Source organism: Mesocricetus auratus, unplaced genomic scaffold (assembly GCF_017639785.1).
Source record: "Mesocricetus auratus isolate SY011 unplaced genomic scaffold, BCM_Maur_2.0 Super-Scaffold_100015, whole genome shotgun sequence".
Classification (NCBI taxonomy): Eukaryota; Metazoa; Chordata; class Mammalia; order Rodentia; family Cricetidae; genus Mesocricetus; species Mesocricetus auratus.
In genome coordinates this window covers 42946574-42961585 of record NW_024429198.1, presented here as the reverse complement: position 1 = coordinate 42961585, position 15012 = coordinate 42946574, and the positions used below count along the sequence as shown (strand labels likewise).

Here is a 15012-nt window from a genome sequence, read left to right as displayed (position 1 = left end):
GGGCGTGATTAAAGTAGACCCCTTAGAGAATAATACAGAAATACATCAAAATTTAACTAAGGAGAAAATGGAGTCAGCTGCGCCTTAACATTGCCCTTTTAAGCCCCTGCAAACCTTGTTTGGGACTATTTTCTGGAAACCTAGAGGTGGAGCCTGCCAGAGAGTCTATCTATCACCCTGGCCAGTATTTAGTTAAAGCTTGCTTTAAATTTGGCTTTGAGCAGTGGTAGTGGTGTTATTGTGGACCGATTGGGTCAACATAAATAGATTCAGCCTCTTTTCCATCTTAGCCTTGCACTTACCACACAGGAGTGGGCATATAACTTTTGTAATTTGAGATACAACAGTCAAGTTGCGTGAGCATGTATGTTTTCTTCTTCACAATCTCTTGGTGTGGTGGTTTGAATGGGAAGCCCCCACAGGCTCATATATGGGAATGCTTGGTTCCCAGGTGGTGGAACTGTTTGGAAAGGAGTTGGAGGTATGGCCTTGTAGGAAGACGTGTGTCACCTTTGTGGGTTTCATAGGTCCTTGCCATTCCCAGTTAGCTCCCCTCTCTGCCTCCTGCTTGTGGATTGGCTGTGGGCTCTCAGCTACTGCTCCAGTGCCATGCCTGCCCGCTACTGCCATGACCTCATGCTCCCTCAATTAACTGCTTTCCTTTTAAAGTTGGCTTGGTCATGGTGTTTTGTCACAACAATAGAAAAGTAACTAAGACAGAAGTTGGTGACAGGAAGTGGGCTATTGTCTGACCATGCTGGGTTTTATTTGGGGGGGGTGTAATATGGAAGACTTTGGACAGAATTACAGCAGAGATTCTGCAAGTAGGGTTTAATGTGCCATCCTAGCAGGAGCTGGGAAGACAGTAGTGTTGAGATCAATGTGGATTATGGAGGCCCAGCTCAAGATTTTACAGAAGAGAACAATAACAGCAGTTGTACTAGATACTATTCTTCTGATTTTTTTCAAGACAAGGTTTTTCTCCTTCTTTCTTTCTTTTTATTTAACTTAGAAACAAGTTTGCTTCACATGTCAATCCCAGCTCCCTCTCTCCTCCTCCCCCAGACAAGGTTTCTTTGTGTAGCCTTGGCTGACCTGGAACTTGCTCTGTAGACCAGGCTAGCCTCGAACTCAGAGATTCTCCTGCCTGTGCCTCCCAAGTGTTGGGATTAAAGGCGTGCATCCCTACCTGTCTGGCTCATTCTTGTGCTATTTTGGCAAAGAATGAGGCTGCTCTTTACTTTTAGTCTAAGAATCTGCCTGAGGCTGAATTGAAGAGTTTTGGACTAATTTCATCAGCGGAGGAGATTTTAAGACAGCTAATATTTACCCTGAAGTACAATTATTAGTAATCATTCTTTTGAAGATCTGCAATGAAAAAGGGCAAACAGGGCAAAAAGAGACACAAAATGTACGGTATGAGGGACAAAAAAGAACCAGGAAACTCAATGTTGGCGCCAAGGCTTGCACTGGGAGAGATAAGGAGAGTCCTGGTGTGAGACGGAATAAAGAAGAAAACTCACTAGTAGGCAACTCGGGAGAAGACCCACTCAGCTAAGCAGATGCCCAAGGAATTAACGAAAAGCACAGACAAGGAAGGAAAGTATGAACAACTCAAAGCTTATACAAAGAGGGGCCAGAATCCGGCCCAAACAGGTGGCAACTTTAGCATCTGGTTCTGTCTTTAGAAGCCTGAAGGATGTGAGGGATTATGGAATCTTCATGTGAGGGTAAAGAATTTCATCTCACTAAATTATCAAAAAGAAAAACTAGAACCAGGTAAGATTCTAGTTTCATGCTTATAGTCTGAGAACTTGGGATGCTGGGGTGGGGGAGGGATTCCCATTTGAAACCAGCTGGGCTACAAAGTGATCCAACTCAGCCAATGCTATATAGGGGAATTCTGTCATAAACCATCATAATCCGACAGAAAACAGCAGTTAACAATGAGGGTTTGGTCCATGGACTATAACATGTCTTTAACAGTTCTATGCTAGAGAATAGAGTGGTTTGAACAGTGGTATATTTCTATTATCATTCTTCTCATTAAGAAAAATGAATAAAGCAAGACTATTAGTAAGTATAGGATTCCTTCAAAATTGCACAGATGGCTTTTGAGCAAATGTCATACTCAGTTAAAGTCCACGGACTTTTAGTGAAGCCCCGCCCAGTGTGAAGGACTTTTATCTATTTGGGATTCATTTGACATCTCCTTCCACTGTGAGTAGCTAAAACAAATGCTTACAAGCTTTTGTCCACTCCCCATTTTTAAGGAAGAAGAACCCTTAAAAAGTCTCATGAGAAATTATGAGGCATCAAAGGAGTAATTTTTTAAAAAAAGACAAAAACACCAAGAGGTTGGTTTATTTCACAGGAATCTTGGAAATACTGCCTAAATCGGTTTTATAAACACAGGATGAGCCTTTCTTAAAGATAGTTCCAGAGACTTAACTTGTGGTTCAGTGAACCCAGAACCACAGCTAAGTGAAATACACAGACTGTGAGAAGGCCAGATGCTCACAGGGAAGAGGAAATCCCGTAGCTCAGCCTGTCAGATTCACTGCGGAATTTAACTATAGCAGTTGGGAAGCTTTAAATAAAGGAATAGTTTCAAAAATGAAGGACAGGAATAAATGATGTCTGTGGCGCAACATGAAGGTTCCAGGCCAGCTTTCTCAGGAGGTGACAGAGTTAGGGACAAAACACTGGACAGCAGCTCTCTGAAAGTTTTCGTTCAAGTGGCCATGTTTTTAACTGAGAAGCCTTGTAAGGACGCTATCAATGATGGCTGCCTGGTGTGAGAAGGTCTGTACTTACCTAGATATCCAGAATTCCTGGCGTGGGTACCACTTTACAGAAGATGGTTCTCTTGGACCAAATGGTCATCACAGGTGAGCGTGTCAGTCCACAGCACTCCAAAGTCTGACATGCTACAAGATCCCAACCTTTTCGAGCATTAATATGAGACATAGATAGAAATTCTCTATGCTTACTGAAGAGTGGCAGTCAGATGCAGGCTGACACCATACAATTTATCTAGCGTCTCCAGGGAGGAGAAGGGCCTCTTCTGGTCTCTTCAGCTTTGATACAAACTTGGCTTCATATACTTGGCTTCTGTCTCTAAAGGGACAGAATTGATAGAATGAATATATACATATATTTCATTAGGTATATATTGGCAGTTGTCTGGCCTGGAAGTACAAACACTGTCTTTGAAGTTGTGGATGAAGAGTTGTTTTAAGGCAGGGCAGGCATCATGACACATGAGTCACTTGCAGCCTGGAAGATTCTCTTAGCTTTTTAGGTTGGGCAAGCTGTTTACTGCTGGTAAAAGGTTATTGGTGATTTTCTCTTTTCCTTCTTTTTGATTGTTACATTTTCCCCAATGAACTCAGTTACTTTAATAATCAGTAAAAGAAAATCTGCAGAATGTAAAATTTAAAAATTAATTTTATGCCTACAAATTATTTTCATGACTCATCTCGCCACTGCCACCCCTGAAAGCTGCTTCTGGAATTAATTGCAGCAGGAATTACTGAGAATTACTCTGAGGGGCTTTTAGACAATCAGTGTTCTCTGCCCACAGAGTCATAGGGAGCTTGAAGGATTAGACGTTCCACTCACGCTAGGGGAGGACAGGTTGCCATGCTTGGCTTGAAAGAGACAGAATCATTCTTGGAACTGTTCCATCCCAACTGGAGATGGCCTTAAAACGGTTCCCCTTGTGTATCATTCCCTGCACCCCTGACTGAAACATCACACATGCTACTGACAAATTATGCATCTCATTTGATAGTGGAAGGAGAGGAGGAGTAAGAAGCCTCCCTATAAGACAGATCAGTCACCAGAGTGACCTCGAGTGATCTAAAGGGATAACACCAATTGGCAAGCTAAGCAATAGTGGAGGGACCACCTCGAATGCCCATCCCTGATAATGAACTTGATGTCTATAACCATCCGGGAGCCTTCATCCTGTGACTGATGGAAGCAGAGGCAAACACACGATTAATCACTGAACTGAACCCAAGGAACCCAGTGACAGAGAAAGAGGAGTGATGAGCAAATTGGCAAAGAATGGGCTGGCAAAACCAGCAGAGACAGCTGATCTGAACAGGGGAGAGCTCTTGGACCCCAGACCGACAGTGGGGAGGCCAGCATGGGACTGATCTGGACCCCCCCAAATGTGAGTGTCAGTGAGAAGGCCTGGGCAACCTATGGAGCCCTGAGCTGTGGATCAGTGTCTATCCCTGGTATACAAACTGTCTTCGTGTGCCTATAGCACAAAGAGAGATGCTGTCTCAGCCTGGACTCTTAGGGGAGTGCCTGGACCCTACCAAGAGTAAAATGACAGACTCTAGATATCCCCTATGGGGAAGGATTTGGCAATAGGGTGGGAGGGAGGGGGGGAAGGGGAGTGCGGGAGGAGGGGAAGGAGAGGGAACTGGGATTGACATGTAAAACAAGCTATTTAAAATTAAAATAAAAAATGATATAAAAAAAGATGCCTCCCTATTACAATGCTAGTGGTGAACAGGTGAATGACAAGGGACCCCAGGATATCACACCCACATGGCATTCCATAAGCCTTGGATGGAAAGGAAATGGGTGCTTAAAGTCCAGTTTACATGTGCATCTAGATCTATGGGATGCTAACCCAATGTATGCATTCAGAAATATATGTTAAGTGCTCCTTGTCTAGCTTCCTGTTGCATCCAAGGTCCCTGTTCCCTCCATCACAGGTAAAAATGTGGAGGCTCTCTCACCATCTTTCAGGTCACACCATACTGTTCTGTAAGTTTTCTCTGATGTGCAAACAAGACTTGGTTTTGTTTCTCCAAGAAAGGGTTTCTCTGTATAGTCCTAGCTGTCCTGAAACTGGAGCCAGGCTGTCTTAAAACTGGAAGGTCTGCGTGCCCCTGCCTCCCGAGTGCGGGGAAAGGTGTGCACCACCACTGCCGGACAAACCTGACTTTTGCATTGAGATCTTTTGATGTCTGGGCGGAAGTAGAGATGCTATTACAGAAAGTTGCTGCTCTTGACTTTTCAGAGCTATTACAAGGGTCCAATTACCAAGCCAGGCCCACTTAGTCTTCCCGCTTTGTTTTTAGTTCAGTGACAGCACGCCAGCCCCTTCCTTCTCTGTTGTTTTGGACTACTGGAGGGCATTGGATGTGTGCTCCATAAGCCACAGAGTAATCAGCAGGTGGGGGGTCACCAACTGAGCCTGATGAAGCTGAAAGCCACACAGTATCAGGATAATTGTAATTCTCTTACTTAGCACATCCACACTTGGTTGTGAGGTTGTTACTATGTCAATAGTTCAAGTTTCAAATCGTTGATTGACATGGCTTCTTGGGGGTAGGATTCTTGTTCTTCTTGGGGCAGCTGTAATCCTTGGCAATACAGTCTCTACTGCCTACCTGCTTGTCCTCTTACAAGCTGTGGAAGGCATGTCACCTTTTAGTGGCCTGGAAGTAAAGCCTCTAAGATGGAAGCTGTTGGAGTTGCCACAGAGACTGGAACTCCATCTCATGTCCTCTTCAGACCTGGCTCTGTACATTTGGAGTCTGGCATCTTGTAAGTGAATCATGACTTTGATAAACTGCCCAGGTCACCTAAGGGCTGGAGCAGATGCACTCTGTTGTAATCAAGATGGCTTAAGAGAGTGAAACCATCTGTTTCATTCTGGCACCCTTTGGGTGACTCTACATTGACAGGATCACCATGTTCCAAACCCTTAGCCCTTTGCAAGGTCAGATACTCAGTATTCTCATACTCCAGAGGGAAGCAGGCATTGAGGGCTGATTCCCAGGAATCAAACGAACAAGAGGCAGATGATTTAGTGTTGAATGCTTGTGAAAATTAGATGAGAGCAGGTGCAGAGCTCATTCACCCCTTCTGCATGTTAAGTGTCTTGAACTCAGGGTTTGATTATTTTCTATGGACATGGCAAATACAATTTTGCAGTAATAAACACAAGAAAGCATTAACTCTGGGTGCCTCCTTCCCCTAGAGTCTAGGATCCAAATGCAATAGCAAGCACAAGGCAGCAATTTACGATGTGATTAAATAAGTCATTTTAGTAAACTCTTTCAGGCTTAAGGCGAGGACCAGTTCCCACTCTGGAGACAGGGGCTACTTGATAAGCTGGAGAAGTGTTTCTGTCTGCTGACTGTGTTTGGACCATAAGTATGAAGATGTTCAAAGTGCTTGACTGCTGCAGCTGGCTGCCCTTAGCCATTTTGTGTTGCTTCTCATTAGCTTACATTGTGACAATGACTGGAGATGATCATGTCTCCATATGCTGTATCAGTCAACAGAAGCACGGAACCTGCCAATGAGCCCTCAATGGCTGGACTCCAGGGACAATCACGTGCTGTGTTTGCCACATGGAATTTGATTATGCATGTACACACCACATGAAGCAGTGATCATGGTCTGAAGACACACCTCCCCTCCTGTTTGTGTTTCAGTGCCTGATCCTGCTGTCTATTGAGATAACTAATCAACCCTTGGAAAACGAAGGACTGTGTCTGATGAGATGAGTTGCAGACTGCTTGTGCCTCAGGATGCTGTGGAGTGGAGGAAAGGCTTCGAGACGAAACTCCATCTCGGAAGAGGAGACCTGTGTGCAAGGTAAAACTAGTGCAGAGAAGCAAGATTCCCGGGGTGCCAGGCTCTGCAGGAAAGCAGGTTACCAGCTGACTGGGGGGGGAACAGGTCTGCTGAAAGAGGTAGAAGGTGAAGAAGGAGCAAAAGGATGCTGGTCTTTGTGACTAGAGCTGGAGAGTAGAGTCTGTTAGTGAGGCTCAGTGAGCCACCTTTCCTGCAACAGGAGGAGTGCCACAGTGTGCTTGGAAGACAATGCCAGCTGCTGTTGGAGCACGACTTCAGCTCCATCTGTCTGTCCATCCATCCACTCATCCATCCATCCATCCCTCAATCCATCATCCATCCATCCATCATCCACTCATCCATCTATCCATCCATCCATCCACCCATCCGTCCGTCCATCCATCCACCCACCCACCCACCCACCCCTCAGTCCATCCATGCAGCTCTACAGGAGGTCAAAGCTGGGTGTCTGCAGATGGGTGTGCATCTGTGGCTGTGAGGAGATCTTTTATTCCTGGGCCACATAGCAATCAGGCATCACACTGTCTTTAGTCACTGGAAAGATGCACGGATCATAACTCCCCCATTGTTTTGAGAAACATAAAAAGCATTGACAGTTTGCCTTAGAAGGACTTTGAAGCTGGGAGTCCACAGCTCTTATTAGGGAGTCCCCTCACAGCCACAGTGTAGTCTGTTATCTTTGGAGAAAGATTGGGGTGTGGGTAGGATGCCACCTTTGGTGCCATCTTTGAGGCCCTATTTTTCTCTTGTACCTGTCCCAGAGACTCAAGTCAAATCACCGACTGGATGTGTTAGAAGCTGCAGACGTCATCCAAGACCAGCTACTCCTGCCCATTGTAAGGCTCTCTGGGGACACCTGTGACCACTCTTGTGCTTCCTAGTCCAAAGAGACCTTCTCTGCAGCAGAAGGGGTGTTGGCTAAGCTAAAGCCAGTTTGCTGTACTGATGGCTTCTACATTCATCCACGGAATGATAACATGATTCTCTGGATGTATGGTTGTGAGTCCCAACCTTCAGTAACAACAGGAACATCTCCTCAAATGAGGATGATTCACAAGGCAAGGCTGGGTGGAGCTCTGACAAAGTTTCCTGAGTCTCTGATCGCTTCCCCAGAGGAAGCCACACACAGGTCAGTTCCCACCTGCCCTGGTCCAGTTTTGGTACTGTGGTTTTTAAGTTGTCTCTCGGCTCACTTCACCCGGGTAAATACTGCCATGACACTTAGACCAGTGATATTTGTACAATAGCCTCGCCTCATTCAGAGTTTTACTTCCCATGTTTTCAGTTACCTGCAGTCATGCAGGGTGTGAACACATAACACAGTATCATATTTCGAGAAAGAGACCACTTGCCATATAACTTCTAGTTCACTGTGTTGTCATAATTATTCTATTATTAACTTATTGTCATTTTTAGTGAGCATAATTTGTGGGTCAAATCTTGTGTGTGTGTGTGTGTGTGTGTGCGTGCAAGAGAAAGGCATGTGTGTGCTCTATGGGGTTAACACTGTTTCAGTCATCCACAGGGAAATGGAAACAGGTGAGGCGAGGGATGTTCTAACATTAGCACATGTGAATTGGGGCTTACTACATTTCCTCCTCTGCCAATGGGATCCCTGGTGGGTCTCCCTGTAGAGGATGCTGGGGGACACTTGTGGAGGAGGGTTAGGTCCCTGTAGAGGATGCTGGGGGACACTTGTGGAGGAGAGGTGACATACAGGTGGCACTTGCTGCCATTGTTGCCACAGTAGTGATTCTTTACCTTGGTAGCAATAGCAGATTCCAGTAGATGGAATTTTCTCTTTTCAGTTTCTTCAACACCATCTAACCTCAAGGACATCAGCTTTACCCAGGTGCCCCTCCAGCTCCAGAACCAGCAATGTCAGCTTGCCCCTACTTCCCCAGCCCCAGGTATGGTAGCTATGGCTCCCATTACAATTTTAATGCTCTAAAACCTCTACTGCAGTAGTTTGCAATCTGTGGGTCACGACTCCTTTGTGGGTCAATGACCCTTTCACAGGTGATGGGGGATGTCCTTCTGTATGCTGTGGACATATGTTTCTCTCATTGGTTGATGAATAAAGCTGTTTTGGCCAATAGCAGGCTGTAGCCAGGCAGGAAGTATAGGTGGGGCTACCAGACTAGGAGAATGCTGGGAAGAGGACGCAGAGAGTGAGTAGCAAGAGAGAAGCCATGTAGCTGCTGAGGAGGAAGAGGCCCAGGAATCACCGGCACACAGATTAATAGAAATGGGTTAATAATTAAGAGAGAGCTGGCCAGTAAGAAGCCTGAGCCATCAGTCAAACAGTTTATAACTAATATGAGCCTCTGTGTGTATTCGGGACTAAACAGCAGCAGGACCGTGAGTGGGACAGGAACATTTGGCAAGAATTTCCATGTAAAACCTGACCAAAGCTTTTAAAAAAAGGTTCTGAACACAGAAATGGAGCTGTAGTGGGTTTCCAAGTCTCACAATCTCATGCAGGCCATGGTGCAGACTCTATGACAGTTGGTTTTGAACACAGCATGGTGGATTACCACTGTAGTACACAGAGGATATCTCCAAGCCTCACAGCATGCTGCGCGGCAGAGTTAACTTTTACTCATACAGACAAAAAAGGTTTACGGGCAGTGTGCCACAAGCTGCTTGATGGCAGCATAGACCAGAGTTGAGGCAGTGAGCACAGCTCCCAGAGCTGGAGGTAAATGTACCCCTACCGTGTTGGAGCCTAACTGGTTGGAGCCAGCAGCCAAAGCCTCACCTTAATCCTAGCCATGCAGTTTAGCAGATTAAAGACTCGTGGTCAGAAAAAGATAGAGATAAACATTAAGCACAGATTCACATGAAGAGAACCTCTAAATGGTTTGCATTGTGTTTAAAAATATACATAGGCTTGGGAGAGAGAAAAAAAGCACAGAGAAAGTCCTTAAAAAAGAAATAGTGTAGCTGGACATGGTGGCACACACCTTTAATCCCAGTACTCTGGAGGCAGAGGCCGGTGGATCCCTGTGATTTCAAAGTCAGCCTGGTCTACAGAGTAAGTTCAAGCATAGCCAAAGATATACAGAGAAACCCTGTCTCAAAACACCCTAAATAAATAAATAAATAAATAAATAAAATATAGTAATTTGAAAAAAAACATGTAAAGATGGAAAATACCCAGAGTCTGGATACTGTATGTATTATGTTGTCTCTGAGTTGTTTGACTGCTGAGGAAGGAGCAATAACCCCCAAAAGACACATGTAAATACTGCTGGATTAATCCAACATATATATTTTAAAAATTCCTTGACTCCAAAATTTAAGTCTAATGTCATGTTACTTTGGAAAAGAGGTTCTGCTTTTGTTTCTACAGAAGATCAAAAGCTGTGGATTCCTTCCAGACTAATATGGTTTGATCTAACAAGATCCCCTGAAGCCATGACTCAGATGATCCAACATCCAAACAGCTGAGACCACGCAGTCTCACAGATCCCTACAGCCAGGATTTGCCAAGGTTCTGGGTTTTCTCAGGATCCCCATGGTATTTCAGCACCCCCAAACAGCAGGAAGCAGTTTAGAAAGAACTATGCCACATTCCCAAATATTGTTTATGAATGCTTGTTTTCACTTAAACAGGGTTGATTAAATGTTTAATGATCACAGTCAGTCTCTTTCTAAAGAAAAAAAGGGAATATGATATAGAAATGAATACTTTGTATTGGTATGGATTTGGGTTTATTGATAAAAATTTGAGGTCAGTTTTGTTACATGTATATTTATACTCTTGTTTAGGTATTATGTTCATACAGCTCTTTAAAAAATGTAATGTATAATTAAACACCGATTATAGTCAGCTATAATAGTTAAATCTATAGTTATGTTAGTTAGATTTTCTAGATATACAGAGATATATTTTCAAATGGATAGGTATTCTTCAAAACCTTTCAAAGATCTACAGGATATGACATTTCAAATGGCTTACTAGGGTTTTTGATGACAATGAGGCACAACTGCTCCTGGAAACACAGTTACATCAGAGAGGAAGATGGGCATCACAGAAATTTGTTATGGAGTTTGCCTTCAATGTGACAAAATTGGCCTCAACTGCTGACAGTAAGGTCGCTGGCCAAACTGGACAAGCAGGTTACAAAGAAAAGTGACTGCTGTACTTGCCAGCAGACAGGACGGTCCTTCAGGATTCCTGCTTTTCAGAAGAAAGCAACTGACAAACTTTGCCAATGCAAGATATAACAGCTCCTCAAATTTCTTACTTCATTAAAAAGTCTGCCAAACACTATGGCCTGTGGGCTGAAGATGGATGCCCCAATGTTACAGAGAAACTTAGGGTGGCTGTCCAGGCAGCAAGATGTCTCTGTCAGTTCTAGAGTTTATATATCATTCTTCTGGGGGTCTTTGATGGAATTGAAGACAGATAGTTATGGTTATGGTTTTCCTTAGTTATGATAAAATATAAGTTACAAATAAAACTTTAGACTCCCAAAGATAGGATAAATGAGAGAATATTTTCTTTAAATTTTGCCAAATGTTAATGGATTAAATATTGCTAACTATAGTTCTTGCTTGATAACTGCTTTGTTATATATAGTTTTGCTATGTTAAAGTTAAAACCTTCCTTTTTGTTTAGACAGAAAAGAGGAGATGATGGGAAATATCATTCTGTATATATGTTTGTTTCTCTTATTGGTTGATGAATAAAGCTGTTTTGGCCAATGGACAGCCAGGATGTATAGTCAGGCAGGAAGTATAGGTGGGGCTACTAGACTAGGAGAATTCTGGGAAGAGGTCACAGAGAGTGAGTCATAAGAGAGATGCCATGTAGCTCTCAAGGAAGAAGAGGCCCAGGAATCACCAGTAAGCCAAGGGCATGTGGAGATATACAGATTAGTAGAAATGGGTTAATAATTAAGAGATATTTAGTCAATAAGAAACCTGAGTCATCGGCCAAATGGTTTATAGTTAACATGACCCTCAGTGTGTTCATTTGGGACTAAACAGATGCAGGATCAGGCAGGACAGAAACTTCCATCTACACACAGGGGTCACCTAAGATCACGAGAAAACACAGATACTTACATCAGGATTTGTAACAGGAGCAAAATTACAGTTATGAAATAGCAATAAAAATAATTGTAGGCTGGGGTCACCACACATGAGGAGCTGCATTAAAGGGTCGCAGTAGTGGGAGGGTTGAGAATCACTGCACTAGTGTAAATTATTTCTTTAAGTCACTAGGACAAGTGGATATGGGGAGTGAGCATCAGAGCCATGTTTCCTGTCTCCAGTCCCCCTTAGTGGCTGATAGCTGGAGGGCTGGTCAGAAGAACATTGGGGTCTCCTCTTCTTCCAGACTCTGTAATCAAGTCTGCGTCATCTTCAAATGAGACAAGGAATATCATTGTATTTAACAAGTGCGGCATGATGCAACCATTGAGATTGGTCACTAGGTCTCTCTCTCTCCCTCCCTCCCTCTTCTCTCCTATTCTCTACCCCTTACTCTCTCTTTTCTCTAATTTCATGTCAGTCTGACAGCTTTCTGAGTATGGCTTCTGTTGGTAGCACATTTGCTATTTCACACTACATTTTAAAAGGTTGTTAGTAAATGGTAGATATCGTTTTGAGAGAGTGAAGATTCTTTTTTCCTCCCAGGCTTTCATGAACCCATGAGCTTTCTCTCACCACTCGGCACAAAGGAACAAGACTTTAAATATTCAGTTCTCAGGAGAGAATTGGTAAAGAGACTTTTTTTTTGGTCTGGGAATGGAGCTCTCTGAGAGTGCTTGCCCACCATGTATGAGGCCCGGGTTTATATGCCAATATGACAACAAGAAAGACACTTTCTTGGCTTTGTGTTCTAAAATAAAGTCTTTTAATGTCAACAAGGAAACATCTTGAAAAACAATACTGTCTACTGTAGAGATGGATTTTTGAGGGTGAGAAAAAAGACTCTAAAATTTGAATTTTGGCTATCAGTAGCCAGTGGCTTCAATGTCTAGTGATGGACTAAATCTGGCAAACTGTGGATGCCTTTCAAACTCTATATTCAGTATCATCATCATGTGTATATCTTGAAATAACTCCATGGAAGTATTCATACTATGAAGACTGATAAACGTTTCCCTCTGGAGAGTTAAACATTCACTAATGTATTACTGCTTTGGCCCATGAACAATTGAGACAAAACAGTGAGTGATGATGTAAGAGTGATTTTCACCCTAGACAGAGAAAGATCCTTCACACTCAGGGAGGAGAGAGATTAGCAGGGAAGTGCATAGGTGAACTGCTGGAGTAGAAGCTTTCTGGGATGGACCAAAGTGGACTTTGGAGAAGGGTACAGTAAAATAACTGGCCTGGGCTAGAGGAACGGGACAGAGGGTGATGGTGACGCCTACCAGAGTGCTTTGCAGTGGCCAGTGCAGTGATGGTACAGCAGGTGAAAGCATGGGCGCTCCCGAGCGGGCAGGCGTCTCTTCCACACCCGTTCACGCCTACGTCCCTTTCCATTCCAGGAAAGCACAGAGACTTCCTGGCTGCTTCCAAGACGGGCTGGACTGGTTTAGGGACCCGGTGCATAGGCCAGTGGGATCATCCCAACAAGAAGGCAGGAAATGTGATGTCGTGATCTTTGGGAGCAACATATGACAGAAGAAGCCAATTCAGAGGATGCTAATAAGCATGGACCAGGGTTGCTCTCTTACATGACAGGACATCTGCAACTTAAGCACCTGGTGGGAGAAAAGTGAAGAGATATGTAAGTTGATTCTTCTCCAGGATAGACACTGTACTCTGAATCGTAAGATGATATTTCCCATGGTGAGGTAAAAATGGTGGCTCAAGAGATTAAAAAAAAAAAACAGTTAATAGGAAAGAAAACTAAAAATCCCCTTAGGCAACTATAAATTAAATACTGAAGACATCTAAGAACTATCTGGCAAATATTCTTTGTTGGTTTTTTCTTTTTTATTAACAGTAGCAGATATGGGAGAATCTAAGGGAGAAGAAACCTTATTGTGTGACAATGAAGATATTCATGTTGCAATATTGTGTGGGTGAAGAAAACAGAGATGTCATGACTGACATTTATTGCCATCAATGGATGAGGTTTAGGTTTATTGATTCATTACTTAATCAACTAATTTTTCAACATATTACTTATACTAATAATGGCAACTTGCTTTTGAAAGCAGCATTCATCAGGTCGAATTGATATTGCTATTAAAATGTTATTGATTTTTTACATTTGTTTACATGATTGCATGAGAGCTATATTTACACCTAGTTTATATTTATAGTCATTACAAACATAAGATAATGATTCTATACTACTTGTTGAGTATCATTTTTCCTTTAGAAAGGCTCTGTATAATATTTTGCTTTAAAAGCGTCCATGAATTATTTAGTATTTGATAACCATATATCATTGAGGCTTTGAAATGAGATAAATTTATAATCAGCCTTTTAAAGATCTGTCCCATTTTTAATAAATTTTTTAATTTTATTATAGGGCTAGCTAACATTTCCTAATCCTCTGGTAGACATGGATTCCTGTAAACCTTTGTGCCAAAAGAAGAGAGGGAGGATTGGAGACAACCATGGAAAATGCCAACATAAAAGCTGTGTGCTGGTCGATGGAAAATGGGAACATGAACACGTGGAGGCCGAGCCAGGAATGCAATGGGAATGAAAAAGGGGAAAGTGACTCACAAAGAGACCTCAAAGCAACACAGAAGAAAGCGGAACCTGTGAGTAAGGCTACTCAGAGTCCTGTGTCGGAAATAGCTATGTCTATGCAAGTCTGAAGAAGACAAAACAGGAAGAGGCAGGAGCGGTGTTGTGAGGCCCATGTGACAAGACTCTCCCAATTTCTGTGCTTTGTGGGAGTTTTCCAAGAAGTTATAATTCCCATGAAGAATTGAGGCTTCATGGTTTGCCAAACCTGACATGCACTGGTCTGTGAAAGCCAACTATTACATTCTTAGGAACTTTGCAAGCAAGTTGTTAGATATGGCTATTTTAAAAAATTAAAGCATATAAACTTATGATGACACAAATATTAAAAAACTGTACTCAAAACTCATCACTTTTGAAATGAGAAAGATTTCTATAATCTAAAGAGAAACTAGAGTCTAAAAGGCCATCACTTTGTGGTTATGTTAGTTCCAGCTCCGTGTCACGGTATTCTGAAGGCTGTTCGCATGTCTTAGCAGAACTCCATACAAAGAAAGATGTTGTGCTGTGTGGTGGTGTGAATAGGAGTGGCCCCCATAGGCTCATATGTGTGAATGCTTGCTCACTGGGCAGTAGTGCTACTTGACAGGGGTTAGGAGGCATGGCCTTGTTGGAGTAGGTGTTGCCTTCTGGGTGTGGGTTTTGAGG

The 15012-nt window shown here is 43.1% G+C and overlaps 1 long non-coding RNA gene across 1 annotated transcript; it reads left to right on the top strand.

Annotated features, from left to right (window-relative positions):
* Window positions 1-8444: 8444 nt before the first annotated feature.
* Window positions 8445-14713, top strand: LOC121144336. The gene is made up of 3 exons (XR_005881677.1): window positions 8445-8546; window positions 13146-13387; window positions 14141-14713. It is a non-coding gene; the product is annotated as an uncharacterized LOC121144336 (long non-coding RNA).
* The last annotated feature ends 299 nt before the right edge of the window (window positions 14714-15012 follow it).